Genomic DNA, 23,190 nt, shown 5'->3' on the forward strand with positions numbered 1-23,190 from the left:
CCCTGTATCATCCGGGCAACGTCTATTCGTTGGAGATCCACCTATTTGCATCGCATTTGCTTGGAGTACAGCCAATCAGACTGTGGAAAGAACTGAAGTGACGCCGTCAAGCCACCAAACAAGATTAAAATGCGGGGTCCCAGGCTATTTGTATCCTACAACATTTATTGGGCTAATGAACGCTAATTAATGTATTCTGTGGTAGGATAGCCCCCTGTGTTATGCGACTCGTTGACTAACGCGATATTTACTCTCCGTATCTGTCCAGACGGTCAACCTTGCTCACGTAAAAGAGCAGCAGTGTTACTATCGATTCCATTACGTTCAAGTAGGCGGACCTCGGAGGGAAGTGAACAGTATTTCTGAATAAAATAGCGAAAATTAAGGCCAACCCGGTTCCACAGGCGGCGCGCGAGAACTCAAGGCACGCGGCCAGTTCCTAATGACCTCCCATATACGCTTCCGCACGAAGCTCCGGCGCCGTAAGAGCAAAAGCACCGCAGGTGGGTGCTGTCGGGCGTATACTTGTGGTGCGCTTTGCTGATTACCGGGACTCTGTTAACAAGAAAAGCGCTGGCGCAAGAGCGGTAATGGAGGCGGAGGGAAGAACCACCTCACTGGGCAGGGCCCGTTGAACCGCGCCTTTGTCGTTGTGTCTGTGACACTGTATCGTATAACATGACCAAGGACGCGATTGGTATGACACATGAGCCGTCGCCGCTGCTGCAGCGGCGGCCGAGTTCGGGCAACTGTACTTTGCCCGTCGGGCCTCATACAGGTCACGTTTGCCGATAATGATGATGTTTCGTGCCGATGTTCATGCGGATCCAACAATAAACATTATGCGTGTGAGCATTACTCGGCAACACCGAGGCTCCTTCATGCTTGCCTGAGCAGGGAGGCGTTGATAGTCCTTTCGGATCATCCGCGGTGGCGTCGCGCGCATCAATAGAAAAAAAAAAGAGTTAAACGAAAAAAAAAAAAAAACACTGCTGGAATAATAAAGCCGGGTGCTTTTTGTTTGATTGGAAAGTGTTGTGATGAAAGCTAGCTGCCGACGCGCTATGATCCCGGTTTACGAAACGAGCGCGCTGTGTCGCTTCTGCTAATTCTGTACAAATCGCCAGGAGCCTTTTGAAACTTTATGTTCGTTTGCCCGTAGCAGCGCCATTGAGTTGTGATGTAATGCCGATTTTCCTTCTGGTTCATTTCTTTTTTTTTTTCGCTACCGGGGGACGCTGCTACAGCTGCAGCTAAAGTGGCCTCAAAACATACATACGTACTTACATATATACATACGGAGTGTTTCTGTGGCGATCTTATGTAATTTTTAAATCTCGCCTGTGGCAGAGGGAGAGAGAGAGAGAGAGAGAGAAAGAAACGTTTATTATTAGAAACAGTGTCCGGAGAGAGGCCCGGAATCACCCTCAGGTGGGAAGGCTCCTTAGTCCAGGAACCCTATTGCTTCGAACCCCTTTTGGCCCTGTGGCAGATAGCATAATTTTGGTTCTTAAGCTGGTCTACTCGAAGAGGCCGGCATTACTTGCACGAGAAATCGAAATGCATAATTGACTAGTTAACAGTAAGTCGCTAATGATGTTTTAACTAAGTACCTTGCCGAGGGACGCTGTAATTGCAATTTGCAAATTGTAGCCAGTGAGCCTGCAAGGAACGTCCACTTGATAATAATTCTGTGGATGACATCATTTTCAAGATATGCACCATTAAGCTTGCAGTAAAAATGCACTCTCGTTGCACTTACTTTTGCGACTAAACACCATTTTATCCATTGAAGCACAAAAGTAACTCGGCCGCCAACGTATTTCTTCGCAAAGTTGAGAAATTAATATCTCAAGGTTGGCGTCATCCCGAGAATGGGTTCCAACTGAATCCACCTTGCGGTCTCCCTGTCTAATTCCCGCACCAGCTACCTATGATGTCATGTATTCAAACGGCGTCTTCTCAGCCCTAGTAAACTTTTTTTATCAGTAAAGATGAACTATACTGCATCCTAAAGGACCCAAAGAGGGAACTTGACAAACTTAAGAACATTTATTGAGGAACAATGGGCCAAATACGAAAGAATAGTTGTAAAAAAAGGCAAAAATTACTTTGCCACTGTAAATCTTAGTGTTTCTCTTTAGTGTTGCTTTTACTTCAACTCTAGGTGTCTTCTTCTACTATCGACTACCGCGGTGACTTAGCTTAAAGTGGCCATAGCTAAGTGGCTATGGTGTTGCGCTGCCAAGCTCGAGGTCGAGGGTTCCGTTCCGCGCCACGATAGCCACCTTTCAATAGGGGCGAAATCCAAGAACGCTTGTGTACTTAGATTTAGGTGCACGTTAAATAAGCCCAGGAGCCATGTAACGTATAACTATGCATACCAATCTGCTTATATTACATTTATGAACTAGCCCTCCACGATTGGTCAAAAATAATCATTGGGTACACAGTGATTATGCATGATGAGGCCGAATAATAAAAAAGCAATACTTCAATTTATTCACCTTTCCCGGCGTTAGCCCTCCGATATGGGTCATAAAATGTTCCGGCTGCGCCCACTTCACCTGTCTCTCACGCGACGTCACGGAACCACGAAAACTCACCACGTCAAAGACGTTTACGCACTGAAGACGCATTAGTATGCCGAACCAAAGTGATTTTTTTTTCAGAATAAGTGGCGACTGCCATGATCTGAAGGAAGTAGAATATGGCTACCCGCCGATCGTTCTGCCGGTGGCTGTTCCGAGCTGCGGGCAAGAATGGATTTCTGTGTGTACAATAAAATTTTTGGGCGCCAGTACAACGTTGTCGAGTCCTTTCGCACGTAAACTGTATAGGACGTTGGTGTGCCAGCTCATCCTCACTGAAGATTCGTTTACCCGCATTTTTAACCTCCCGCTGCACGCCGCCGCCATTTTCTCCTATTCAACGCCAGCTAAGCAAGGGGAAGTGGACCAATCGCCGGTGATGGCTTCTCCCTCCTTATCTAGTTATCTGCTTTCACTGCGCTAGCTCGGACCCACCCAACCCCCCTCCAGTTCTGCGCTCCTTTCGCCTCTTATCAGCCAATTAGATAAGAAAAACCTGTCAAAGGCAGGCAACGTGATTTACTTTCAGAGCAAACCAAATTTCCTCCTGTTGACGAAGAGGGCGTTTGACTGGGCTGTTCAAATAATGCTGCGGGTCACCGCCCGATGCATGCGTCGGCAGTTACGCAAACTTGACGTCACGAGATTGGACCTAAATCAAAATAGAATAGCTTTACGTTATACGCCCCTAGGTGTTACTACGGAGTCCCCAACTTCCGCGTGCCTCATTATCATATATTGTGGTTCTGGCATGTAAAACCCCAATAATTAATTTTTTGCTCTACTGGGGTAATGAACGTATAACAGCTATCGCTGTAATACCTATGCACAAGCCTACGAAAGACACTTGTGGACGAGAAGAGTGCCCCGAGAACGTGGTCCTGCCCTCGCGGCGCAATACAGCACATTTCACTACAGATTGAGTGAGCACATAATTGATGCATTCCATTAATAAAGAAACATACTTTGAGTTTACTAGCCTTTTTTGCTAATATTGGGGGTATCTGCCTTGGCGACCTGTTGTCTTCTCTGTAGTTAACTCTCATTCGTACTGATTATACGGTAGCAGTTTGATGTTATTGTATCAGTTATAAACAATTATCGTTTCTTCTAAGGCGTTGTGTTACTGTTGACATTGTTGTGTCCATTATATTCCGCCAGCTATGTTGTTTCGTTCTTTATTTTTTGTTTATTAACTGCAATTAAACGATAATTTCGGCTACCCCGGAAACTGAATTAATTAAATTACAGGTTTTTACTTGTCAAAACCACGATCTGCTTATGAGGCACACCCTAGTGGGGGACTCCGTAAATTTGGACCACCTGGGGTTCTTTGACATACACCTAAATCTAAGTACACGGGTGTTTTCGCATTTCGCCCTCATCGAAATGCGGCCGCTGTGGCCGGGATTCGATCCCGCGAGCCGGTGCTTAGCAGCCCTACACCATATATCCACAGTAAAACCCACGGCGGGTAACCCCAGAAACCCCGGTACCCAAATTTGTCGCTAAGAAATGAAAACACTGAACAACCAAAAAAGTATAGAGAAAGAAAAATTGATATAGTAAAAACCGTTTGCGATTTCTTAGAGAAAAAAAAAAACCCTCACCGTATACGAAGAACACGGCACAAAATTGCGAATATTTACATAGGCTTGATTGAGAGCCAGAGCATAATAATTTTTTGTAAATATGCAGATCCAAAGCACATCTTGGAATCCATGTCGAGCGGAACTTTCCTGAAGCGGTTAATCAAATGCTGTATAAACTTGCCCATTTCATTTCTGCGTCTTTGGCGTAAATGAAACTGGCGCACGCGCATGCGCTCTCGTGCACTCGTGCTATATAGCAATGTGACAACCCCGACGTCCCCGGCCTGTATTTCTTCATTTCTTATTGTTTGTTTTCAGTGTACTGGGCCACTTCTTGGCCAACCTGCCGGCGAGAGTATGTGCCGCAATATGAAAATCATCATCATAATCAACATGCGACGACCATCAGAAAGAGCTAGTCGGCTTTGGCACGAAATAAGTGTGCGTGCGACTGTAGCCTAACGAAGACCACACAAAAAAAGAAGAAAAACCGAGTTGCGAGTATTTTTGGGAAAACGTTGAATTTAATTCCTGGCACAAGGAAGAATCTGCAGCACGTAAGATATTTTTGTAGCTATAGGAACAACTTACGAGCCTATCAGGCGAGATAGATAATTTGTCGTTTCTTTGATTTGTGTGTGTGATGCTTCAGAACAAATATTGCGATCATTCATACAGGTTAATTTAGTCACTGATTTAGCCCAACCTTATGTATCATCCCAATTTTCTGAGCGTCCTTAATTTGTTTGTGGGGTTTTATGTGTGAAGTACACGTATTTCGCTGTGCACTCCCTCTTGGTCTGGTTTTCTACTGAATATCTCTACACAGTGTCGGGAAAACAACTGTATAAAGATTTAATATCAGTGATTTTCCCACCTCCTCTTTACCGTTCTACTTTTCTTTTATTGTCATAAAGATTTGCCCTTAAGGCATAATTATTGATGTGTATATGTGTATTATGTGTGTGCTATGAGGCCTGTGTTGTGTATGAATTGAAGCAGTGTTTTGTGGAATGTGTTATCGTGTATCCAGCGGTCATAGTCAATTGTGACACTGTAGCAGAGGCCGGATCGCAGTAGGAGACGCGAGCGTTCCGGTTGTAAGTCTGGACGTATCCACATCTGGTGGCACGTATCTGCCTCCATCACTGGGACTGAGCAGTATGGACACGTAGCACCCAGCGGTAAATGCGACCAGTCAGTTCCCCGTTGAGATCACAGCCGGTGTAAGGGCCACTCCGGCCCGAAGCCTCCTAAGCACAGCTTCCTCCGCCCTAGTAAGGTGAAGGGGGAGGGAACAGACACACGGTGGGATAAGAGTGCATGTGATCTACCGGAGAACATTTTCCCGGGCTCGGAGTGAGTTAAGGGGTTGAGGTGCGAGAGAAATAGACGCAAGATCTCGATTAGGAGGACAACGTTGTACCAGCAGCAATCCAGTGCACCTTGACACAAGCAGCTGTTTTGCTATTCATAGTGTGTATCACCTCGCAGATTTACATCACCCTGTAAACCTTCTTGAGGTTTTCAATAGCCGCTAAAGAATCAGTGAATATATCTAGTAGTTTGATTGTGGGCAGCTTAGATGTGGCTTCTTGCACAGCGTCGTGGATGGTTTGAAGTTTCATTACAGAGCGCTGGCTTCCGTAGAAAGATAACGATAGGTGGTGATCGCTGATGAAATTATGCGTAGCACTAAGGAATGATGTCCTCCCACCGTCTGGTAGCATAGTAGCATCCGTATAGACTTTACAGGTGTTAGCGCATGATGCATCGGTGATATTGCGTTCGTCAATATTACCCGTTGTATCGCTGCACCGTAACTTCGCTGGCTTATTAGTTGTGATGCTGGTAAATTCCCAGGGACGCATTGGATAGGGCTGATTGTCAATCCGAGCGCCGTTTTGAAAATGAGCGTGCAACACAGCGACAGCTACCAGGGCATGAAGTAGTTCAGCTTGTCAGAAAGACACCTTTATCCACATATACAAAAATATATTTCTTTAAATCCAACAGCGGATACGCTGCCTGTGAAAACGTGGCTGCGTAGAAAAGACATATATGTATCTATTGTGAATTGCCGCCTTTGTGATGTACCTGAATCTATATAGCATTGCTTCATAAGTTGTAAAGATGCAATAATGTTTTGGTATGTGCTTCAAAGGACTCTCGAGAAAGACTTTATTTTGGATAAGTATACCATCCGATACTTGACTGCACACCATTAAAAATACGTACCATCTTACACGTTCTTCCTAATCGGTCTGCATAGATTGTGGAAGACATGCATGTTGGATAGAAACGCTCAGTTCATTGTTTCGTCGAAACTTCAGTAAGCTCAAATGATTGCTCACTTGAAGGACCTATATGACCTAACAGAGATTCAACCAGAGATGCACTAGATATTAAAAAAAATTGCCTGTCGTTGCCGCTACATTCAGTGCAAATGTTGTAGCGTTTCTGGGGTGCATGGTGCGCTCATTGGCCTTTAGTTCCTGTCTAGGCCATGCACATGTGATGTCTTGGCTGGTGCCTGCACTTTTCTCGCATATAGTATTATACATGATGCAATAACACCATGTAAGAATCAAAGTAAAAAGATTGTGGCCTAAGGATTAGAGCATCGGGCTTATTTTAGCAACAACAACAACAGCAACAACAACAACAACAACAACAATGTTGATGATGATGATGAAATTTATTATGTTAGTAATGAAGAATAGGGAAATACACCAAATGAGTGCGTTCAGACTGTTCTGCCTAAATGTGCAACAACTGCAGGGAGAAATAGTACTCAAAAAGTGACACTAGAAATTGTATTCTTGTGCTTTTCCCTTGCTTTAATTATCATCACTGAAAGCAAAAACGAGAAAAAATATGCATATCGGAGAACATTCGAGGTGAAGTTTTTCTTGTTACCAAGCACACAAAGAATTCCAGTACTAACAGGCGTTACTAACTCGTTGAAATCTTACTATACATATGACATGCGGCTTACAGCTACGAAATTAACGCCATTTTAGGCATTTTGTGTATTTGTCTTGCGTCAAATTAAACGTTAATGTTGACAAAAATTTTACCCTAATATTAGGGCTACCGAAGACGTAGCGATCTCGTTCTTCCTGGTCTTAACAAAAGAGAAGAAAAAAGAAACTGTGACTAAGAAAACAAACGAAGAACACTTAGAACACTCACATAGTTGCTTCAGTCGCAAAAGCGGGCATGGAGAGGAGTCGACGCCCTTCGCGCTTTCCATGCTTCTTGACTGAAAATCTCAAAAAAAAAAAAATTAAGAAGAAGAGCACGACATCGAAAGCTGAAAGCAAACTTGCTCACTTTTTACCAATTCGCGACGCGTAATTAGTAATCGCGAAACGCAAATCCTGTTCCGCTACTTCGTACGTTGGCCTCGCCGTTTGTCACTCGGCGCCGCTGTACCGAGGCGACAAAAGAGCACGAGAGCGAGGCTTACTTCTTGTTCTCGGCCGAACGGACGAAATAAAGATGAATTCGTTTGGAGTTCAAAAAAGGAGAACGTTTTCCTTGTTATGCAAAACCTTTTCTTCGTCTTTTCCTTGCACTGTACCGCCCTCTATTTCCGCGCGCTAAGAGGAGGCCTGACTGATTTTGCTTCGCTGTTTGCTTTTGCTCTCCGGTGTTACTTTTTTCTTACCACACCGTCCCTTTCTCCAAGGTAGACGCGCCTTAGCGCCGCCTGCACATTCACTGCGCACCCCCTTCCCCCTGGGAAGCAACGTTTTCGCTCAAAGGCCGAGACCGGCTCCTATGATTACCATCCAAATGAGCGTTGGCTGGCGAGATGGGCAGCGAGGGAGCGACCCGCAAATGCGAGCCACGGTTCCTTCTGGGCAAACAAAGTACGCGAGGTGCTGTAGCAGTGTGTTCGGTTTTAAAGACTCACCCCCTGATAATTGCAACAGCAACGGAAAGTGAACGTACTCTTGTTTCGCGAAGTACCTACGAGACAACGCCGCTGGCTGCCACTATCATACCCCCTCCTCTTTGATTTTTATTTGTACTCTCTGTTTGCTTTCGGTCCCTTGTCTAGTTTATTGCGCCGCGGTGCCAAGGCGGGAGGGGGGGGGGGGCGTCTACGAATTGAGCTTTTTCGTGGGCTCCCCTTGTCCGCCGAAGGCTGCTCATGCATGCGATGTATTCAGAGCGAGTTTCTGCTGCTTAGCATCCGCTGGACCACCAATAATTATTTTTTTGTTTTTCTGCAAGCTCTATCGAAAAAAAAAGAAATAAAGAGAACAATTCTGTAACTGATCGTGTGGTTTTCCTTTACATAGTTTTTTTTTCCAATGTATTTCACAGTATAAAGGCAAAAATCATTAACACTCAGTGTTTTTTTTTTTTTTTTCTTGCCGACCGCATCCATGCCATTTGTGGCAACCCAGTTGTTACGTTCAATGCCTCCTGCCACTGCTGAGACTTTATCCACATCTGATGTTTTCTCGAGCAGTGTGATTCTCTAACCAGCAGTTTAGATTGCATCGGACGCCGGATAGTACAGAACTGGGTAAGCCCCACCATAACTTGGATATTTAGCACATAGAGTATCAACTATGGGAGTGCCCTCGCTTTGTGGCAGCTTTAGCAATACCTTTACTACGCATTTGAATTTGATGCGTCATTTCGCATTTGAACTCTGCGTTATCGTGACAGACACTCATCACAGTTGGTTTCTGTGCTATGTGCATGCAATTTTTAATAAAAATGTGAAATTTATTATTTGATGCGCTTGGTGGCTATTCACATATCTTGTATTTTGTCTATTTTGATTGCTTGTGCCGTTGCAGTGACAGTTCTTAAATTTTTAGTTGAGTTCATATACTTGATTTTATTCCCTATCGGCTTTCCGCAGCGTTTTACAAGACCTTTTTTGTATTTGACTAAATCGCGCCTCTCTTGTGCGGTACTGAAGTCAATTTGTATAAAAACTTCAACGCACTCTGTACTAGCTTTGTCTACTCAAATAATACAATTACTACTAAAGCAGCTTGTCTTTGAACAACTTGTTTTGTACCTGCAGCAAAAAATGTATTTCTTTTTGGGGACTGTCATAATAAGCATTAAACCCATATTCGTCAGGCTCTATATCGCTCTGCGAGTGGTTAGGATGCACTAAATATAAACATGAAAAGTTGGGAAGGTACGTTTTTCAGGAACAAGTCCGAGTTAGTCCTGCTCAACGATTAATCTGTTTCGCTGTTTGTCGGACTTTCTGTCTAATGCGTTTCTCCTTGAGGCGGCACCCGGCACACACTTGTGCAGCGACCATATGGCTTATCGCCTGATCATATTAAAGCGAATCTTTCTTGCCTCTTCCTTCGACTTTTCCCCTTCTGCTGCTGCGGCTGCTACTGCTGCTGATGTCTTGCACGACACGCCGGGAGGTTGTTCAGAGCGTGCATATACATGGCAGGAGCCTGACAGAGAGGAAAAGCGATGCGAGAAACTCGTCTGGACCTTTCCATCGCGTTGCATGTGCACAATGCCCTCTGGAGTTCCCTGGGCATCGCCACAATACCCTTCTGACAGCTGTAATTATCCGTGACTCCACTGCTTTTGAAAAGCATTGCAGAAACTGCTGCGCTTACTTGCAGTGAATGGAGGCAGAGAATAGGTAGAATCGACGCAGCCACGAAACGAGCGAATGACAGCCTTGCCACTCATCGCTCGCAGTTCCCATACATGGGGCTGAGGGAAACTGAGGTAGTGTACGGTGCATTTCTGCTATTTCTGAAAAATAAATACCATGCATATTTCTCAAGCGCACGAGTGACGCAAGCTGCGCAGACGCAAAGGCGCACTGAAGCACCGTAGCGTTTAGGCGACACTATGCAAGTGGTAGCACGTGAACTCAGCGACTCTGTGCCCGCTGCGGTAGCTTTATGGCTATGACATTGCTCGAGGTTGCGGGTTCGATACCGACCGTGGCAGCCGCATTTCGACGGGGACGAAATATTAAAAAACGCTCGTGTACCAAGATTTTGGCGCACGTAAACAACCCCCGGGGCTCAAAATTGATCCGCAGTCCGCCACTATGGCGTATCTCATAATCCGATTTCGGTTTTGGCATGAACAGCCACATATTTTAGTTAAGTTGAACACCTCTGCCACGATGCTGTGTTCCGTGGGAGGCAATGACAATGCTAACTCTCGGAGGTTATGAACAATGGCACACAGCAACGCCTCAAGGAAACACGTTTCGCTGTATGTTCTGTTTACTACGCAAACAAACGCAAGTTGTGCAGACAAACAGAAATAGTGTGCACAAGCAAACGTTTAGCATTAACTCACCACTCTCGTATCACACTAAACGCTGAAGAAATTAAACATTCGCCATCAACGTCAACGCTAATTATCATCAATCAAAGCAAACAGCCCAGAAAGCTTCCCTTACATCGATTCCCACAGTACGTGGGATCCGCATATTTTATTAACAAAAAATTCTGCAAAATACTGCAGAATACTGAAAATTCTACGGTCAGAACTTTGTTCTGTTTACCCTACTTAATCGACGACTCCTTAACTCTATTTACAAACAAGGCTGCCTGATATTTGGTCTCGGAACAATCAGATGGTAAGCTGAGCGGAGAATAGTTTGACTGCTGTTGTTTAAAGACATTTATAGACATAAATAAAAGATCCCACTTGAATATGATTGTTGATTAAGTGTATTGGCTTTGTGGAACTGACATAGTTATTCCCGGCATCTGGCTCACTTTCTCGGTGCGTGCTTTCTCTCACGTAATAGCTCCACCTTGTAACACGACTGCCTTACAGATAAAACACTCTTTACTGAGTATCCCGCATTGTTCAGTGGCTTGGAGATTCTAATTTTGCGAGTGCTATCGAGAAGTACAAGGAAGTGCACAGCATCGAGGACATTCGCCGTAAATATTACAGACAAAAGCATAATAGTTCCGACGAGAGTATACAAAATACTTGTGCAGAGCGGGAAATTGCTTGTTTTGAAGGGTCGAAAAACAAGCTTCTTTCACAGCCTTTCCCCTGCATCATGCTGGGGCGCAGAAAAATTCCTATCTTGTTCACTTATAGTCTACAGTCACATGAGCAATGTCTGAGTGGGCTGGTGGACATTACCCCGGGGGAAGATGACTGAGTGATTCAAGTTAGCCACGTTATAGCGCGCCAAGTTAACACATCACTAATTGAATGAGTTGTCATATATAACGTCCATTCGCAGCCTTGTCGTGTAATGGCCTCTGGGGGCACCGTTGGCGGGGAAATGCGAATTCAATTGGAGCTTTTGGTTTTCTTTAACGTACAGCGGAATATCTCTGGAATGGCAATTTTGTTTCCCGCCGCGGTCGAAATGGGGCCACCACGTCTAGAAATAGAAACGGCGACCTCGTGCTCAGCAACCGAATGCTGCAGCCGCCGACCCACTATGGGTGGTTTCTATTAAGAATAGTGTTTGCCCTAGCTCGTTGGGTGAGCATTGCAAGAGAGGCTTCCGCCAGAGTACATTGACATGGACAAAAGGGGATAAGACACACATTGCTGGAGTGGTGTGTCATGTGTCTTCTCTTCGGCCCATGTCAGTGTTTTCTGCTGTAAACCTTCTTCGCAATATATTTAGGAGTGTGCTTTGGATCTTTTCTAGATTTGTTTTTAATAAAACAAGAATATACGGATTCAAGCCTTCCTCTACCAGGCGCACGTCAAAATAAACTAAACACTTTGCAATTCACAAAAGGTGCAACGTAGGGTCCTATTTGCGTAATTTTTGTATCTCCGGGTAACGTGGCCTGAATATGTTATGAAATCATAAATTTGATCTCACGATTCAAATCCAATGCAATCTATAAAAGCAGAGCCGGCACTGCTTGAATCACAACTCTGACATAGCTGATAACAAAGTCAACGTATTTTTCGAGGCTACGGTGGCTACATGATTACTTCCTACTTCAATAAGCATAATGAAAGAAGAATAATTCGATGCCTAAACCTGACTTTACGCTACAATTTTAGTCATTGTAAAATTTTTCACTGATGTGTCTCTTTTTTTTCTGTCTCATGATTAGTTGAATAACGAGGCCTAGTGGAAAAAGCATAGGCAGCAATGATCCTATAAAAGCTGAATGGCGAATGACAACAAGAAAAAAAGAAAGCAGTGACCGTAAACGGAAGAACGCTGTTGACATGGGCCCTGCTTGCCCGATTGGGAGGACCGAATAGACGGCTTCTAAATGATACGGGAGGGGGCCCCTCGCACGCGACCGTCGCATCCATCGCGATTTGGAAGCGGGTTGACGAGGAAAACTCCTTGAAATCGATTTGGTTCAAGTTCCCAGTGGCCGAGGTTGTTGCAAGGGCCGCCCCCGGTGCAGAAGCGAGAGAAGACAGGCGAAAGAGCCGCCGCTGCTTTCCTCTGCGCGCACGTCGCCAACGCTCCGGCGGCTTTCGGCGCCGCCGGCGAACGACTGCCGGCCGAGTGAGCAATGCCACATCAGGTTCGGAATGCCAAGCCGGGTCTGATCGCTGGCATTCCAGGGGCCCGCGCGCAGCGCAGACAGCAGCCGAGCTTGGAAGCGCGCGCGTGCTCGGGCGTTTCTACGGTTCGCTTTGAATTGGAAATGTCCCCGCCCCCAAGAGCAACAGCGCCCGACGCAACTCGGCGGAAGGGCCTCTGCCTGCTTCTTGGGAGAAGCCGTTGGGCTTCCATTCGCGTGATTGCGGCGGCGGGCCCGGCGTTCCTGGCGTGAGTTGCGCCGCGTCGGCGGCCTTCCGGCGGCTGACGGGGCTCGGCACTTCCTGTTCCTCGCCGCTCCGGGCCGCAATTAATGGACGCCGGCCGCGAAGAAGCACTAGACGGCGACAAGAGCGGCGGCTCGTTGCCGTGCGCGGCGGAAGCCCGAGCAACTGAAAAGCTATCGGCGACAAAGAACACGCTGCTTGCACTCTCTTTGCATCTTATTGCAGAAAGGAGGAAATTTGTTCCGGCCAAGCCATTGTCTTCTCGCTAGAGGCGCGCGAAGGCACGCAGGACTTTGCGGTGGGGCTGGGCGTCGATGACGCCTTATATAGGTGCAGACATGCCTTCCCTTCAGCCGCCGAAACCACGAGATGCAAAGATTCTACTAAGTGCGCCGCAAGGGCCTTTACGACATCGGAGGGTGTGGATTTCTTGCTTGTCTTGGCAAATATCTGCTCTTTGGGACAAAATGTACTTAAGCCAAACAAAATTCGCACTCTGGTTTCTGCGCTGCTGTCACGCTTTTTTAAGAAGAGTTTTCTTGCATTTCGAACTGCATTGTTCCTATAAAATCAAAATTAAACTCTGAAGTAAATTAAATATCTGAGATAAACACTACAACATAACGATTGGAAGACTGTTTTTATTTGGTGCCAGCACAAAGGTTGTACTTATGAGCTTTTCCCTGACTCCTGGATATAACTAGAGATAAACAACAAAGGTGGCTGAGCCTGCGGCATGCCAGCACAGTGACATGCATAGCGCTGGAGTGCCCTGTACCTCCCACAAAGCGATACAAGGCGCTGGAGCAAGATCTTGACGAGGCACGATGATGTTTATATGTTTTGGGGATAGCGCGTTATACAATCTCGTCAATTAGATGACCACCCTTATTCACAAGGCGGGAGGCCTGCTCGGAGAGACAAACCAGCGGATATAAAACCCCAAAGTGTTTCCTTTGAGTGTAACAGGGACGTTTGCGCTTCTTCTGTCACTGAGACTGTAAAATGTACGTCGCCTTTGCATATCGATACTGAAATCTGCGCAGCGTATATGCTCCTTAAGGTATTTACTAACTTTGTTGGTCTCAAGAGTCTGTTTCCTCTGTGCCACAGGAATTCTCAGGTTCTTAAAGTCCTGAATCTTTGTAAACTAGGTTACATTCTTCTAGGTCCATTGGAAGGTTGCGACAAGTTGCGGAAGGTTGCATTCTCGCTTCATTTCGCGAAGTCTCAGTGACAAATAAACGAACGAAGTATAAAGTCGGGAAAGCGACAAGAGAAACTAGCAAGTCAAAACATTCAAGAACTAAAGCAAAACTAAAACAACCGCAACAAAACTACTTAGCAGAGCAGAAAGTAAATGAATTGCGGAGAATGGAGAACGTAGAGAATTGACGACGAGGAGAGAGAGAAAAAATTCACCTACGATTACGATACTCCCTAATACGAAATTTGAGCGGAGCTGTATAGGTGTTTTCAATTCGAGATATGTTGGCTGGCGCGGGCAATCTGTCTTTCGTGCAACACGTTGGAAACGGAGCGATGTGTGGCGCAATGCCCTCGCTAATGGAGATTGCAAGAGGCGGTGCGGGGGGGACGGGTGGGCGCGATTCACAGCAGCCGCTGCAGACAACCTCCGCTCCTTGCAGCGCTTTGTTTCCACACAGACGACGCGCGCTACTCTGGCGCCATCTCGTAGTCATCGTCGCCGCAAAACGGCTTGTGCGCGGCGCTACGCTCTTCTCATGCTTTCGCCATACCCTCCTCCTCCGCTTTACCCCTCGCGCTCTCTTCGCTCTCGCCGCTTTTTTCATCTTCCGCTGCGCTCCGCGTTCTCTCTCAGCTTTCGCTGTGCTCCTTCGCTCGGTTACAATGCAGGACGCCGACGCTCGCCGCAGGAATGGGCTCCTAAGAGCTGCGCTCTAGAAGAACTGACGTCTGAACGTTGTATCCCTATGGCGGTTCTTGCAACGTCGTCCTCAAGGTCGGGCTTTGGGACACTGCGTATACTTCTTGCTTGAATGACATGATTCGACTGGCGTCTCGATTGCAGACAAGTTCAGTAGCCGTTATTGTCACTGGGATAACTACGGTTGCAGCAGACGAGGTTTAGTACACATACACAAATACCCTGAGTAAGTGGACGGGGGCACAGCCGCCACCGTAACTCAAATGACAGAGCAGCGCATGCATCATGCAGAGGTTGTGGGTTCGGCTCACACCGGTGGCAAGTTGTCTACCTTTTCCCACTCGTTTTCCATTTCTTAATTAATTGTAAATTTCTATTGAAGAACAGCTGATGTCCACCATGCGTTCCTTGGTTTCATTGTCGATTAGCTTCATATGACTCACAAAAATATTAATAAGAGCTTCTTAATTCTCCTTATTACTAACCTTGATATTCCGTCTTCATAGATTACGGAAGTCGAGATACGCGCAGTCATGGAGGCATTGCGTAATTAAGGAGTAGATGAAGCATATGGGGATATTTCAGCAAATATCTACAAAAGTTCCGCAGCTATTATAATACCTTTAAGAAAAGCCGGGAAAATACCGATTAATAGGGCTGTAAAGCTAGGAGATAAACTCCAATACTATTCACTGCATGCTCGGGAGGAGTATTCAAGCTGGTATATTGTAAATGATTAAGTGTGAAGACGAGTGGGGAATATGTCAGGGACCTGCTGTTTTAGGATGACGTCCTGTTAAACAATGCTGCGGTTGACTTACAAGGAATAATTGAGCATTTGAACCACCAAAGGCTCGGGATAAGTTTGAGGATTGTTATAGGAAAGACCAAGGCTAATCATGTAAATATGAATAAAAAGGTAGACGGCTTTCCCTTCCAGACGCCCATTGGTACTAGCGGAAGTTTACAGGACTTGGAGGCTATGAAAATGTTCTGAGAGTCCACTTTACACTTTTGAACGCAACGTACGCTCATCCCCTTTCTATTCTACGATGCCCGATCAGATCTCAAGGAAGTACCAGTTTATCCTGGGGCCGCATTTTGCGACGATTCTTTTCTACCCATACTTTTCATTCCTTATTATCCGTCCTGCCTAGTTGACAATTTTCGCGATAGAGGGGTGGTAGGTACGTTAGTGTCAGGCAGTGAAGAAAGGAAAAAATAATAAAAAGATAAAAAAGAATCGTTACAGAATAAGACCCCTGGATTCCTTACTCCGAAAACTTCGGCGGAATTTGTTCATATAGGTGGCTGTAGCAAGTGTTCTTTAGAACGCGCACTGCCCACGGCCATTTCTGTGACTAGTGAGAGCAGAAGCTGAAAGCAGAGTTCACGGTTGGGAGTTCAGAAGCTTAAGTTCTAAAATTACCTTAACTATTTCAGCATGAGTAGATACTATCCAGGTTTGTCACAGGTTACGCGCTGACTGTGCGTTAGGCATAATTTGTATATACTTGCAGCTTTATGTCGAGTTCGTGGTATGTTTGTAGTACGTATGCGTTTATGTCGTGTGTTTCTTCGGTTCTAAGAGATTGTGAAAGCTTGTGATTGTATCATTTATTTTTGCTCATTTTGTTTTCTAGTTTAGTCGTTCTCTTTACTACGATTTTAATATAGCGAGCTCTACAGTAGTTAAACTCTCTATAGCATCGCAATTATTAAAATAAGAAGTTTCTGAATATATCATATATGCTTTGTATACATCCATTCCTATCGTTTCTTGGCGCCAAACACTACTGGCGTTCGCCGCAACAGTCTGAAATAGGAACGGTGAGAAAAGTATTGTTTCGTTGTGTTTTCTTGTTCCACCGTTTGTAGCCAAGAGCATGTCCTCTAGTGTGGTGACGATATATAAGCGATAGAAAGCACGAAAAGTAGTGCGGTGCCAGAGCAGTGAGATCGTGTCCCGGCCACAAAGATTACGGTGCTTTGAACATCCGGTGAGGGACACTGTCAGCTTCGGTCAGCGCTCGTAGCGGCGTCGGCAGCTCACTCACGCGCACACATACGGACCACAGTTCACGCATTTGTCTACGCGCATAGCGGCCGCCCGTTGGTTGTCGATGGACGTCCTCCCTCGGCGCCGTACTCATCCTCGTTCGCTGGAGCATTTGAAGGGAGACAAGAGCGGGCATCTCGATGTCCTCGAGACGACTCGGAACTAAAGTAAACACGCCAGCGAAACGCCCGCGCAAAAAACAAAAGCGCCCCTCCCTCGCTCTAGCGGCGACGTCCCGCGACGGATGTAGCGACGCACGGCACCAAAAACGGCAGGCGATGAGCCATGTGCGCGTGGCGGAGTGTGGTTGTGGAAGATAAAAAGAAAGCAGGAAGCAGAGTGCGGGCACTGCGAGGACTGCCACGGGAGGCTTGATCCGCTTCCACTTTCAAGGGGATGCGTTTCCATCGGAGCGTGTGACATGGTAATCAAGGTTGTCAACTTGGCTGTGTAAGACGATGACAGATGGCCGTCTACCTGTTAGGAAGAAGTTGGGGGCTGCCGCCACCTCCGGCGGGAGATGGGCTGTCCGGAGCCCGCGGTGGTCGGCAGTGGCGCGCCTCTTGTGGGGGGCCACCGCCGTTCCGTTATGTATGCGCATCGTCGTGACTGGCCTCCGGCTAAACACCCCGTGCGCCGCTACTAATATTCGATCCCGCGCAGCCCCGGTCATTATTATACCGCAGGCGCCGAATTTGTCTCAGGCCGCCAGGAGACGCGCTCTTGGGGGAGAGGGCTGACCCGGAGGCGCGCGCCCGCGTGGTCGGGGAGGTGGCAGGATCATGTGGGGGGGGAGAGAGAAAGAGACAGCGAGAAAAAAAAAAAAAGATACAACGGCAGCAATCGCATCGGAGCAGAGCAAAAATGTCGCGTGCATTGATACGCGGCCCAGCCTCAAAACGGAATGGATCCGCACTGATCCGGGCGGAAGTTCATGGCGCCGCAATCGCCCGTGATGGATGCCCCGACCACGGCCGGCTTTGGCATGCATAAGTTGCGCGCGCCTGATTTATTGAAGGAAATAAAACAAGACCTATCTCCTTCCGCCCCGACGCGGGCAACGTCGGCGCGGCGCTCAGCCGCAGAACTCGGCCCCTTGGACGGCGCTCGGTCGGCGCGATACCGTGGCGTGTCTCGAGCAGGTGGTCAAGATGGTGCTTAAAGAAATCAGCCAAAACAACAGATGTAATCGCTGCCACTAATCCTAGTGAACAAACACAATGTGAAATAAATGTGGCAGTAGTCATGAATAAAATAAGATCCCTATGGATAATGAACGAAGAAGCAAGCTTTCAACCAGGTCATGTTGGGGAAAAGAAGAGAGCCAAGAAGCAGCTAAACTCCATAAATAAGAAAGTTTAGAGGGTAGACTCAACGTAACGCTAAACACGCTGAATCTGGTCATAGTTATGATAGTCCTAATGTGAGAAGAAGGCAGCTAAGCAGCTTTATCCTACCTGCATATATGTTAATGCGGTTCGACATCAAGAAAGCTGGTGAGTCCAGAACGTTAATGCAAGAAATTAATTAGGCTTCAGATCCTAATTTCCGTGTCAGGCTTCAACATAAAAAGTGACCGAGGCGACATTTTCGAAGTGTCCGACGAAATGCATTGGTGTTGCAGTTAGTTATGTGCTGCAATGCATAAAACAGCGGTTTCGTAAAAAACGTAACTGGAACTCCAATGGGTTTTGGTCGGGCACTTTGACAATTAATATATCGAAACTTGTGCAGTCCAGATAATGCGTCCCAAGTGGACACGCCTTGCGAACTCACCGGCTATAATTCGTATGTTTAAATGTATGCTGTAATATAATTAATTTAAAAGCTAATTAGCGTATTTATGCTAATTATTCAATTGAGCGTTTTCATTTCTCGTAGAAGTAATGGCCGCCTCATCGCATAATTTATATCAAGGGTTAGAATTCGACTATCTGACACAGGCAATCTTAAAAATTTTGGACTTTGTAAAAAACAAACACCATTAAAACATCCGGTATATAGACAACGTGTCCCAACTATCGAGCACCAATAAAAGACAATAGCGCAAACCAGGACGACCACAAAATGAGAGGGACACACACAGAAGCTCTATTAACTGCTTTTATTCTCCCGCCACAACGCACATACTTTTATGTACACCATGGCCGCACATTCGCAAGCGTAATCCAAACAATCGGAGTGGTTTATGCCCTGCAATTATCATGTGGAGAGACGTACATCGGTCAGACCGGGCGGTGCATCAACTAGCGACTCCGGGAACACGCCAGAAAAGCAAACAGCAGTGCTGACAGAGGGGCACATGTTGTGTCCCATTTGAATACTTGCCGCGATTGTGCACCGACCGCACTTTGATGAGACGTTGATTCTGGGCCGAAGCAAAAGCGAGCGAGCGCGCTTAGGACTAGAAGCTTATCACATAAAGAAAAAAAAGAACAGATGACTGTGTCAGTGACACATCCTTATCTGTTTACGCGGCAGAGTGTCAGTTTTTAAGCTCACATATCCGTTAACTGCCTGGCGTAAGTGATGTGTTTATTTTGATTACGTTTGCACGTGTGTGTCCATGGTGTATATATGTGCGTTGTGGCGGGAGAATAAAAGCAGTTGTCAGTAGCGATTCTGCGTGTGTCCCTCTCATTTTGTGGTCGTCCTGGGGCGGCTTGCACGAACATTTAATAGCGAAAGTAATACCAAATTTAAGAACGCGTTCTTGTGCGGACTAGGCGTTGTCTATGGAACATTTAGAACGCGTTCTTAAATTCATTATTATTTTCTTTATTAAATGTTTGTGCAGACCACCCCTGGTTTGCGCTATACTGTTTTCCTTGACATCTACCAACTCACCCCTACAGAAGTTTTACTGAAGTATCATGCACCAAGATTTAAAGATATGCAAATGCCACGTAGCTGGAACATAACTAAGTTAATGTTGTTTGCCGTCGCTTGGAGATACTCAGACTATACTTTGCATACCGACGAACTGCATAATTAGTATAACTAATTAATGATATTAATTAATTTTTCATACATTATAATCGGATGAAAAATGTAGAGCAAGCTGTAGAGACACATGCAAAACTCGCGATACAGCTTTCTGTTGCTCAATACATGCTACAGAAAGCTGTTTTTCCGGCCGTGAAACAAGCCAGCGAATGCACGCTACATTGCCGCGTGACTGGCCACTCCAGGTTACCTGAAACACCCTGCAGGGTGTTTGAACAAAGGATTTTTAAGGAAAGTGGTTAACCGCAGCTGCGGGAAACCGACGACAAATAGTTCGCGGTCATGTGGTGCTCCTCAAATTATTTTTTTTGTATTCCTGTTAAGTACTTAATTAACTAACTTCAACTATGCAACATATTTAATATTCTTTAGGGCCAAGTGCGTTTCGTTGCGTTGTAGAGGGGGTTCAGAAACCACCGATGCAATTATTTGCGGCAACGTACCGACGCGGCCACTGTTAGCGGGAACACGGGAGTTCGTGGCTAGCCCTCCGCGGAGGGCCACCAGCTGCGCCTCATGAAGTCTTGGCAGACGACTCGCCATAGTAGACAACTCGCCGGGATTTTTACCAATCGCTTTGATTGCGCATGCGCCGCAAGACATTCATGAGGCGGCGGGTGTGGGGCTCTGCGCAGAGCGATGTCATGGCTCCCGTGTTCCCACTAGCAGTAGCTGCGACTGTACATGCTGCGTGGTGATCTTTTTCGGCGTGTAAAGAAAGCCCGCGAAATAGGAAACCAAACCACGTGACTGCGCTCGTGCGCTATCGTTTTGTAACGCGCTCGACTGTGCGTCGAGCCTATACGGTGCTTGCTTTCCGTGGGCACCCGTAAAAGGTGCTGACGCACTGTGAAGCCGATACCTAGAGCCGCGGCCGCTCACTTCGCCGCGGTCCGTGCACACGGTTCTTTCGCTCGAAGCGCGGTTGAGAGCGCTGCAATACGATAGCGTAAGAGCGCCGTCAGGTGGTTTGACTTTATATTTCGCCGGCCTTCGTTAAGCGCCGAAAGAAATCGCCACGCATCATGTACGTTGCCACAAAAAATTGGATCGGTCGTTTCTGAATCCCCTCTACAACGCAACGAAACGCACTTGGCCTTAAACGAATAATAAATAAATTGCATAATTGATATTAGATAACTAACTAAATAAGTAGAATATGAAGATACTCTGAGGAGCGCCACATAACGGCAAACAATGACTTTGGTTTCATTCAGCTGTGGTTAACCACTTTTTTGAAATCCTTGGCTCAAGTTGCGTGAAACATCCTGGATACCATCAGCATGGCGCTCTTTGGTCTTATCAAGCCCTTGCGCCACCAAACACTTCACATGATCATCATAATCATCATCATCATCATCATCATCATCATCATCATCAATGTTCATATACGGTTTATTGCAGATTTTATTTATTGATGTGTCAGCTGCTCAGGAACATAATTTATATTACATTTGTTCCAGAGAAAAGCAGAACTTGCCACATGCTCGTCGATAATAATCAGCTGAAGAGCCCACCCTTACAAATTATTATATAAGCATGGTAAGCAGAAGCAGTTCCCATTGTGCCCCTGGAAGAGAAAAGGGAAGAAGGAAAGGCAGGGAGCTTAACCCGGGTTAACCAGACTGAGTCCATTTTGCTACCCTACACGTGGGGAGGGGAATGGGGAGTGTAAGAGAAAAAGAGAGAGAAAATATGAGTCTATACCGCACTTTCACATGCACTAAGTTAGAACACAATGCAGTGGTTATAGAGAGAAGAGGGAAAACAAGGGTAGGGAAGGCAGGGAGGTCAACCAGAACAGCATCCGGTTTGCTACCCTACACTGGGGGTGGGGGAAAGGGGAATAGAAAGAGGAACAAAGGGAGAGAGTAAGCACTGCGTACGTGTGGGAGGGACACCATACACAAGGACACTATAAATGGTCTCTTAAGCCCGTGCACTTCAAGTAGTGCACTAGTGCACGAATCACTTTTCGAGCCAGTGACGGGTGTGGCCACGGTCCGAGTATCTTTGACTCGGTGAACGGTCTCGAGTCCAGTCGGCATAAAGTTGCCCGCAGAGAGAGGCGTTGGACATCGTAGCGAGGGCAGGTACACAATAGGTGCTCGATGGTCTCCTCGCACCCACAGGAGTCGCACTTCGGGCTCTCGGCCATTCCCATACGGTAGGAGTATGCGTTCGTGAACGCCACTCCCAGCCACAAGCGACACAAGGTTGTTTCGCCGCGGGAAGGCTAGATGGCAGTTGTAGCCGTAGCGTGGGGTCCAGTTTACGTAATCTGCAATTGAAGGCACTTGAAATCCAGAGATCTTGTGACTTCTTTCGTGCAAGTAGGCGAAGTTCTCTGGCAGCGTCCGACCTCGCCAAAGGTGTTGGACGCGTCTTGGTGTCTTCGTGGGCACACCGGGCAGCCTTGTCAGCTAGGTTGTTGCCGACGATGCCACAGTGAGCAGGAATCCACTGAAATATAATGTGGTGTCCTCTTTCCAGAGCATGGTGGTGCAGTTCCCTGATGTCAGATGTCATCTGCTCGTAAGTTCTGTGACGTAATGCAGACTTGATGCTGTGAAGGGCTGCCTTAGAACAGTGGTTATAAATTCACATCAATGTCTGTGAACTTGCTTTTACCTAGACTGAGAAGAACACGAATTATGTATCATTGCAGTATTTCTGGTAATATTTCATGATTATTTAGGTGAAACACACTTTATCATATTTATTGACTTCCATTTTTAGCGCAATTGTCTCCTTACTCTTGGATTTTTGATCAGGTTAATCCGTTCATTTCTCTCTCTCTCTCTTTAAGAAATCTAAATAAGATTTATTTATGCAAAATTTTAAGATTTTCAGAATTAATTATGTTTGATGAACTACAGAACCTTGGGTTGAAAGGCCCGGCCTGCCAACGTACTATGATCGTGTTAAAATAGAATGCTCGAAGTATTTATTTCGCCTAACAAGCTTTACATTTTCTAGACCTTTAGAAAATAGCTATAATGTTGTAAAAGTACGTATGTAATTAACGAAGTTATCGTGCTCACCACTTTTCTATATCGCTGCCACCCTTAACGCATCTTCATATGAGCAGGCAAAAGAAAAGTTTTCAAGGCAAGGGCAAGATATGCCCGACACGAGCTAAGCAAACCTATATCAGATTTGTTAACTTCCATCTTCAGACCAGTTTTCTCCTAACTCTTGGATTTTTGAACGGCTTAATCACTTAATTTTTGTCGCTCGAACCGCCACTAAAGCTTTCAGCAGTGCAGGCAAATATCTACA

This window comes from Dermacentor andersoni, chromosome 1 (genome assembly GCF_023375885.2).
Source record: "Dermacentor andersoni chromosome 1, qqDerAnde1_hic_scaffold, whole genome shotgun sequence".
NCBI classification, from domain to species: domain Eukaryota; kingdom Metazoa; phylum Arthropoda; class Arachnida; order Ixodida; family Ixodidae; genus Dermacentor; species Dermacentor andersoni.